This window comes from Corticium candelabrum, chromosome 4 (genome assembly GCF_963422355.1).
Source record: "Corticium candelabrum chromosome 4, ooCorCand1.1, whole genome shotgun sequence".
Lineage (NCBI taxonomy): Eukaryota > Metazoa > Porifera > Homoscleromorpha > Homosclerophorida > Plakinidae > Corticium > Corticium candelabrum.
Window position 1 is genome coordinate 5,048,550 of NC_085088.1, and position 10,257 is coordinate 5,058,806.

The 10,257-nt window shown below is 37.6% G+C and overlaps 1 pseudogene; it reads left to right on the plus strand.

Moving 5' to 3' along the window:
* The first annotated feature begins 474 nt into the window (after window positions 1-474).
* LOC134178462 (WD repeat-containing protein 19-like) overlaps window positions 475-10,257 on the plus strand; it is a 15,343-nt pseudogene continuing 5,560 nt past the window's right edge.

Genomic DNA, 10,257 nt, shown 5'->3' on the forward strand with positions numbered 1-10,257 from the left:
CGGATTCATCTTCAATCCAGCAGACTTTGCCGCAGCAGCTACTTCCTCTACTCCTCTGGGAAGACACACAAGCGGTCATATTCTCAGTCACATGAGGCTCTAGATCGTTGCAAGAGGGCCCATAACAGCAACAGTTTGCAGATTTATGGTTTAGACAAAGAATGTGTACTAAATCATTCTACAGTCGACTACACAAATCACCTTTCAGTCATCTGTCGTTTCCCGCCGAATCACAACTTGAAACTCTCGGATAAGGACTATTTGTCTATCTGTTTCGAAATATAGAGATGATGACATCATGCAAAACTGCTTCTATTTGTAATACGACCTCTGTAAAATTTCTTAAAATTTGAAACAGTAAGAAACGATAGTTAATGAAGGTGTGGTTTCCTACGGGTTACACTTTGCTGGAGAGAAGCAACTAAACAGTTGTTTAGTCTCATCGTTATAGGGTTGTCTGTTTGGTTTGTCGTGATGAAGAGAGTATTTGTCGTTTCCGAGAAGTATCATAGTGGCGGAGGAACTGTCAAATTCAAGTGGCACAGAAAGCAGGGCAACTTTCTAGCAACCAGCGGGTCAGAAAACTTTCGTTACACACCAACTACAAACTGATGAATTTTGAATTTAGCGCTGGTCGTATCGTATTTGTATTTGACCGACGAGGTGACATTAAAGGAGAAATCAGTCTGCCTGGGTAGTGTCACGTGACCAGCATGTTCTGTCCTTGTTCGAAGGCACGAGCACTCTTTATTTGTGATCAGAGTGTGTACAGGCCTGGAATAGGATAAAGATGGAGACGTACTTGCAAATATACAGGACAAATCGGGTGAAGAGAAACTCTTGAAATATCCATGCAGTCAATGATCTTGTGAGGCTCAGTAACTGTAATGTTCTGTGCACTTTGCAGGAATTGTATATCTTTGGGATGCAAACACTCATCGCACTACTCAACTGGAGTCTGGAATGAAGTAAATACTATTGTCAATGTCGTATGCATATTGCTACTAATTCTATCTTTTCAAATAACCAATTTGAACTCGACAAATTAAGAATACTATTGTTTTTTGTAATCTTTCTTTTATGTTATCCATTGTTTATGAGTGTTTACTGTTGTCTCTAACAGCAGTGGTATTGTCACAGGGCTATGGGGCAGCCATGGGAGAACCATACTCTTTATAGCTTTGTGACATCACGGATTATGGTGGACTTTCCAAATGTACAAGCGCTGTTTCGTCATTAATTTTGAAATTGATGCTATGTGGAACAGCAGAATACTGTATTTCTTTGAATAACCGCCAAACAGTGTCTCCACTAACTTGAATGAATACCACAGGGTAGCTAATTGATATTCATTATCCATACCGTGTGCATGCTTGACACGTGACTGAATCATCTAAACTGCAAGGCTGAAGAATAGTGACCCAACAAGCGTTCAGATGAGGCTGCCTCTAAACTCAAAGTAGGACAGTATGCGTGGTGCTTTGGGAACAGGCAAGCAGCTTGAATGAGTCCATACAGTACGTAGCTAAACACTGAGTGGCAAAACAGACAGCTTTAGAGGTGATGTTGGCATACGGATAAGATGAAAAAGGAGGGAGAAAAATAAGGCTTAGGCTAGACGTGTGTGTGTTTGTGTGTGTGTATTTAGTGATGACAAGTATACAGTACGGTACTACCCGTTCATTACCATCTTGGAGTGTGCTGGAGCATCCCATGGTTGGGGGGACAGACTGCCAGTTGATATCAAACTCAATTAATTTAGACTGACTACATAGAAATCAGCCACATTCAGGAGCAATTCATCGTCTATTGCACAATTTCTTATACTGTATATACCATATTTCCTCAAAAGAATGCCGCGGCGTTTATTCATTTGGCAAGACTGGACCCTGTGGCGTTCTTCAATGTCATTTCATGTACAGCATCACACACACACACACACACACACACACACACACACACACACACACACACACACACACACACACACACACACACACACACACACACACACAAACAAACAAACAAACATACCACTGCTAAAGTATCTGCTGCTTGGATCATTTTAGTGTTCGTTGTGGTTGATGATGATCAGAGCATTTCTGTTTAATTGCTATGTAACCTGCTATGTAAGCATACCCAGATAAACCAGCGGCCTTTTCAAGACTACAGTACAGTACATCAATTATTTTCTTATACATGTAGGACTCTAAACATTTTGAGATGAAAAATATTGAAGCATTAGTTGTCGAAAAGAATTAGTGGCAGTGTGGATAAGTATAGCTAAAGAAATTGCACTGACAAGTGGTGATCTTACATGCACTAGCTAGTACTGTTAGAACTAAACAAGAACAACAACACCATAACGAATTGCAGTTATCTGCATGTGAAACTACTATATTGTTCAATTAAAAGCCGTGCTTATTTCTGTATAAGCCGAATTGGGCTAATATTTAAGACAGGCGTACAGTATATGCAAGACAGTCTTATATGTCATTGGATGCTAAGGTATAACATGACAACCCTAGACCACTTGAAACAGCAAGATTCGTTAAGCTATATAGACATGACTACCACGAGATGTCGATTTCAAGAGCGTCAGGTGAATATTCGTCGTCGTTATTGGTGTTATTGAATGCTGCATGCACATGCTGACACATGGGCACATGCATGTGACTGCGAGCATACGTGTGCTGTGTGTCTTGAACAAAAGATCGGCTTCTAAGTGTGATCGGCTTGTATGCAGCACGAGGTCTTCGATTGTCTGATTTTATTTGAGGTTGGATTTTAATTGTGACGGTACGGTGTTATTTTAAAGTAATATACTTGGTTCATGCAGCAACCTGAACCTTGTAGTAAATTACTAGTAATGTATTGCTTACCATGTACATTTGAATACAAATACGAACTGTGTGTAATGATGTCTCGTGAGGATACATCAACTTATCATTCTTGATCTTATCGTTAGCATTCTTAAGTTTGGAGTTTACTATTGATTGCTATAATTTTAGCATGTCATGGCTATGTAGTCAGTATTGAGATTTTTGTATAAACAGTTTACAAGAAGCACACTACAAAGTAGTAGATACATTAAGTTTAAGACTTGAAGCCACTTTACGATTACTATGGAATAGACTGTCTTATGTGTTTGGTGTTTTGTTTTCTGTAGAGATCAGCTTACATTTCTGACATGGTCAAGAGTTGGTCCACAGTTGGCCATTGGTAAGCTGTGATACATTTACAAAGTTCATAAATTCATAAATAGTCAAAGACTCTTTAAGAGTGTTGCATAGTACATTTATTTTGTGAAACAAAACTAAATTTAGCTTTACTACAACTAGACAGATGGTGCACTATGTCTGTTACTGTATATACTCATTGTAGAGACTATACAGGTATTTTGTACTTCCTGGTATGGTAAGAACTGAGTGATCTGAATTGGGTTTTCTTGGATTTGCTATACCTTCTAAAATGTATTTGTGTGCATGTAAATCAAATTTTGTGAGTCATATTTTTAGTTCTCGTGTTCACAAACTGGCCATGCAGGCCAAAAATTAGTATTTTAATGTGTTGTTCTTGAGACGTCTCCCTGCCTTATAGATAACAAGAGGGGAGCGGTCTGCCTACGCAAGACTAGTGTAGTCTTATTATCCTTTGCTTGTTGGTATTAGTAGAGCCTGTCACAATGCAAGCTATGTTTTTCAGAAAGGTAAGGGCCAAAACATATATTTTTCTGGAACATCAGTCATTTGTTATGTCAAGATTTGTTCAAAACATGTACGCACATTTGTTCAAATTAAAGGGGTGGCATGTTGGTCACCGACGATCTTGCCATTGGTCGGATTAAAGAAAATGTCCAGTAATTGGAGATGCTCCTTACTACACAGAACATTTTAGTTGAAATTGGATTGTCACTCCACTCAATGCAAACTGAAGACGTTTCATATGCATACATTCTTTGTTTTTTAGCCAGTTTAGAAGACCTGATTTAGAAGACGGTTTGATGTAACTTGACAAACGAATATGCAAGGTCATGCAGTTGTGTTGTCTAATCCTACAAAAAGTATTGCGAAGGCCCAAGAGGTGGCAAATGCTGCAGATTTTAAAAATTTAGTTGCACAAGGAATTAGTAGGTTATGTAGTACTAAAGAAGGACCGATCAGCAGGTATGTAACAGAAAGCAGACAAATACTTGAAGGCACAAGTAGTACCGATCAACATAGTTTACTTAGTCAGATTTGTTTAAAATAGTAGGGCACAGAACTAAATACGTATATTTATTATAGATACAAAATACTGTAAATCAAGAAATGCTCGTAACTACAAATATTGTAAACTACGGCAAGCTCTATTCGTAAGAAACTGTGTTCATAAACTTCCTTCATGTGCCTTGAACACGTGTGTGGAAGTGACGAGGCCCAATTAACATATGGGTAGGTCTGCTTCCTTATCAACCTGTCTCTGATTTCTTGGCTAGCAAAAAGCCAATTCATTGACAGGACACTACCCTGACCCGAGAAAGTCGTTTCTGTCCAACCCAAACAATGAAGACAATAATTCAGACAGTGTTGTATGTGCATTTGCATGAATATTTGGGCTACAAATGTGCATGAAAATTTGTGGTACAAAAGTCAGTAAGCGATTTAAGTTAGAAAATTTTTGCAATCTGCAAAATTTATGAAAACTAAATATAGGTTCTGAAAATTTTAGTGATTTACAGTAATTATAAATAATAATAAAATAATTATATAATAATAATAGAGACAGCAAGTCTCCATTCTACGTCAAAAGTACATGCCTTGAATCTGCTGCTCCAAACAGGATACGACAATCCTGAAATACATTACGGCACCATTTTCTCATAGAAACCTTGATTTTTAAAATTTAAAATTATTTTTCCGTGTATGTACATCTTTAGACCTATTATACACAATTTAAAATAATTTCTTATTTTTGCGTGTCAGTGGCCCTATAAACTATCTTGACCTTGCAGTAGCGTAGCTAGGCATGAAGCAGTGAGGCAGTTGCCTCGGTAGGAAAAATGGGCGTGGCATTTGTCACGTGGTCACTTTCAGGTCACACTTCTATCACGTGTCTGTGCTTTATTATGGCAGAGCCGCCAGAGAAGAAGAGACTTTCGATACTGAGATACTCATTTGGAAGAGCGAATGCTCAGAAGTTCCAAGAGCGGAACGGCTAAATGCCACATTACTTGACACGCTGCAATTAGCGGATAAAGACTTTTACCCGAACGTGCATGCGATACTCAAGCTATTGTTGACTCTACCAGTAGGGTCAGTATCTTGCGAGAGGTCGTTTTCGAAGATGAGAAGGCTTAAACATTGGTCAAGAACCACTATGGGAGAGAATAGGCTAAATGGGTTAGCTCTCATGTTTGTCCACAAGGATATGAAAATTAGCAGAGAAAATGTTCTGCAAAGATTTGATTCCACGAGACATAGAAGGATTGGACAGCTTCATCTGCCAACTGCTAACTAATCCAAGTGTAGTTTACTGTTTTTACCCTGTCAAATCAATTAAGCATATCAATATGACAGCAATAGCCTTAGGTAGTGCATATCAATAAGGAATTAATATTAATAAAAAAATTAATATTAATATCAATTTGCCTCGGTAAGAAAAAAATCCTGGCTACGCCACTGCCTTGTCTGTGTTTTTCAACACTTATGAAACCAATAGTCTCGCAACCAATTTTTGCGCTATGTCCTAATTAAATTTTTGACATGAAAATTAAAAGTTAGCAACATGTTCTAGTTAGAAAATGGCAGTGAGGACAGTCAGTGTACAGTAAAGTGACAGATGTTTCGATTTGATGCTTGTGAAGTGTTTGTGTGTGTGTGCAGGCACTGGTAAAGGTAACCTTCTGCTATACAACCACCAAACATCTCAGTATGTCAAGCTGCTTCTGCGTAGCTTAAAGTAATTTATTTGCTCTTTAGCAAAATTCCTGTGATGGGAAAGCACTCAAAACAGATTACTTGTGGAGCATGGAATGCTCAGGTTTTAGAGACATATTTAGTTTAACACACTAAGTAGCGATTATGATTTTGTTTTGTAGAACTTGCTGGCGATGGGCTCAGAAGATCGATCAATATCAGTGGGCACTGCAGATGGCGATGCAGTCAATGTGGTAAGATTAATACTTTTTGTGACAAGAAATTACTAGAAGACAATTACTGATTAACAGGCAAGGCCAATACCTACCAATGGCCTTTTGCTTTAATCACTATGTCGCTGACTAAAATGTTAACTTGCAAATTTGTCTAAATATTTTATAACCAAAACAACATTTAAAGTCAAAACAGTAATCGGGTTTGTAGGTTATCATTTTTAATTAAACGAATTTTTGGCAATTTGCATGCAAATATATGGAAAATATTCTTGAATTTTCAAACATATTGGCTTGCTACAACATGGGTGTGTGTGTGTCTGTGTGCGGGTGTGCAGGCGTGCGTGTGGTTTATTTTGAAGAGAATTTAATGAGCAAATTATTGAATGGCTATGTAGTAAAAGAATATCTAGGTGGCAAAAATGGAGCAGGCTACAGTAGATTTGCTTATTAATATTAAGTGGAAAATATCAATAAGACAATACGCTTTACTGAGTTTCTATTTTATTTTTCTAGGCATCAATAAGAGCTGAGCCAAGTGCTTTGCAGTTCTCAGAGATGAAGAGTGATGAAAAGAGTCCACGCGAGGAAAATACGGTAAACCAGTTGCTGCGCTAAGCTTTGGTAGATGAAACATTGTTATGTATGGTAATTATCGTAGTGCTTCCTTTTTGCTTTTTGGGTGCCTGTAAATAACCACTTCTTGTGCCATGCTGCAACGCAGAAGCACTCTTGCTCTTGTGAAACATTTGATTGTCGAAGATGCCAAGTAGGCTATATACCTCAATGTGATATTAATTAAGTATCTAAATGGCACAAACATAAGAATCACCACCACTTGAAGATATTTCTTTTAGTGGAAGGTTGTAGGGCAGCATGTAATTACTATGTCTAGCAGCGTTTTCTAAATTCTTGATTAGAGAAATCTTCAACTGTATAGCAGTGTGCTTAGTCTCTCAAATTTGTTTCTTTAATTACATTAAATTGAACGTGTGGCAGTTGGAGTAGATGAAAATCAGAACTTACACAGAATGTCGGTTAAGTATTAACACATGAGTGGATGACAGTACAGTCAAACCTCGCTAATCTGAACAGCCTCGTGCCAAGCTCCTTTCAGATTAGTGAAGTTGTTCGGATTACCAAAAATGCCAAAACGTGTAGGCTTAGACGTCCAGGACACCCAGACAACTGGAGTATTAACATATCTTTACACGTATGTCATGTTTGTTGTGAATGACATCACTGCAACAACTACATGTACTTCTAAATAATGTGACAATCAAGATTGAAAATTGTCAGATGCGTTCATTTGCTGAAAACTAGATAACTGCAACCCGGATAAGGCTGCCAAATAGGATCTGGCTATGCAATGCAGGGCGCCAAAGATAATTTAGATTAACGAGAATTCGGACTAGCGAGGTTATACATTGTATTTTTACTGGGTGCAAGCAGACCCTGAAATAAGGATTTCTAATTGATCGGCGACTCAGAACTGTACATGCCACTTTAGACTATTTTTGTCATTCGAATGGCCGAGCAACCTTCTCATTTGGTTGACCAAAGGCGTCGTTTGGTCAGCCATTGGCCGATGCCCGGCAGTTATTTCATGCTCTGTGCAAGGATGATAATAGTGCAGCTTTTGTGCCATGCTGTCATGGAGAATTAAGAAATTCATTTAATAGTATATTCTTTGAATTTAACAGTTTTTAATGATTTGTGGTTTATTTCGCTATTATTTGAATATAACACTATTATCTAACTTTAATTGGTGCTGTAAAATAGTAGTGCATGTACACGCACTGAGAGCAGTTATGTACAAGTACAAGTAGATTGCATTACATGTATTTGTAGAAGGAACAAATAGTTTCTTAAGTTGATTACCTTTACGTTTATGTATCCAATATTGCTTGAAACTGTACTACATAGTGCTGTGTTATTTATCGAATTTTTCTTTTAGGTGAGTGCTATAGTTGGAAAGAAGACATTGTTTCTTCTCAATATAAATGATCCCGAAAGCCCAATAGAACTGGCTTTCCAAGTTGTAAAATTTAATTTTTTTAAAGCTTTGCTACCATTGCATTTAATCGCTGCAGAATTGCTATGGCAACATTGTTTCATATCAATGGTTAGTTATGAACAGGAAACGTGATGAGGATGGGTGATTAACTTGCTGGTTGTTTTAGGTATGGAGACGGGCACTTGTTGATTGGCTTTTCAAATGGATTCTTTATTGTTATATCTACTCACAAGAAGGAGATTGGTCAGGTATGAAGTCTCTCTCTTTCTCTCTCTTTTACTCTCTCTTAAATGGAGGTCACTTCTTGTATCTTTGTGTCTGTTATAGTCATAATTTTAATTTAGTTTTCTTTATGCCTGAAATAAAGATTTTATTTATTTTGCTTGCAAGATTGATTTGTAGTTTGTTGTATGTGAATTTTGTTATAATCTGCGTCAATATAGTTATTTTATTGAAATGCTCTTTTTGTGTCTTGTCTCTTACAGGAAATGTTCCAAGCTCGAAATCACAAAGATACGCTTACATCAACATCAGTTTCTTTGACTCTTCAGAAGGTTGCAACATGTGGTGACAATTGCTTGAAAATTCTTGATCTTGCTAACCTCAAGGAGATGTTTGCCATTATCACGATAGAGGATGATCAAAGCCAAGTTGATAGAATGGAATAGACAGATGATGGGCAATTACCAGCAGTTAGCATGCAATCAGGAAGCATTCTCGCATATCTTACAAAATTGCCTTTTTTGGAGATGCATGTGGTACACGACTTGCTTATCTTACTTCACTGTTAGAGGTGACAGTGGCTAACGAGGTGGAAGAGGTGAATAAGATTATTGATAGTTTTGTAATTACAGTAATCGAATGGTATTGATGCATTCGTTTATGAGCCACCTGTGCGTGTCGAATTGAAAATAGAGCCTACCTTTGTGAGTGTTGGTCCTGATCACTTGGCTGTGGGCATGAACAATCGGGTTTGGTTCTACTTGATTGGTGAAGCAGGTCCTGAACTGCTCAGCGACAAAGATTGTTTGGGAACTGTCAACAAGATGTTGCTTGGTGGAGCATATGCTGCAGTCTTGTATGACAACAAACTGCAACTGCACTTGGTATGTGTATATTTGATTTCTAACAGCAATTGAGGCAGTATTATGCAGCGTATTGAGTTGAAATAGATGGCATAGATTGACTTTTCTTACATTTTTACAATAATGGGCTGAGCAAGTAAATGTCTAATGGCTATAGATAGTTAATTGAATTGGATGTTCTGTGGACACAATGTGGTTATAAAAGCAAATGCATTATGGAAGCAGTATGAAATACTGAATAACAAACATCTGAAATACTTAGATGACAGAATTGAGTTTCTAGAATTGATGTTTACATGTCATTGTTGCATTTATTAGTAGCGTCTAGATTTCTGTTTCAATACATTGTCTCAGATGCATGCTACTATATTTATCTTTATTGAAACAGTGCACCTTGCTACACTTTGTTGCGTTAGGCTCCTTAGCACTGGCTCAGTTCTTACACCAACTTGTAGACGGGTCGGACTGTATTATTGTTTATGCTCTTGCCAGTGTTCCTTTGTAATTTTTATACTTAATGTTAGTGAATACAATTGCCAACATTGTCTTAGTCCAAAATTGGGTGACAAAACTGTTATTTTAACAAGTTGAACAGACTGTGTAAGTTATGTATTTCATGATAATGTGAAAGCTGTTGATTGTTCAGTTACATTGGAATGAAACACTAGTACAGTGTATATGTTGTGTTTCTGTGCTCATTACATGTTGGTTTTTTCCTACTGCTCCTAATGTTTTCAAGTAATAATCTTTTTTGAAACTTTTGCCTTCAAAAAATAATAGAATAACAAAAAATAATATTTAGTCTCGAAATGGTCGGGTGTCCGGGTTTTTGGTTTTGCGGGTGCTCATGAAACATTGTCAAAAAATGGCCACTAGACGGAAGTGTGCAGCTCAAGATGCCAACTTGGGGAAAAGCGAGCCACTTCTCTTCTCAACTACAGCTTCCGGTTTCAAACCAAAATGCCATTATTACTTCCCGTGCGATATACCGCTTCTGTGGAGAGTCAACTAGTAGGAAACTTTTG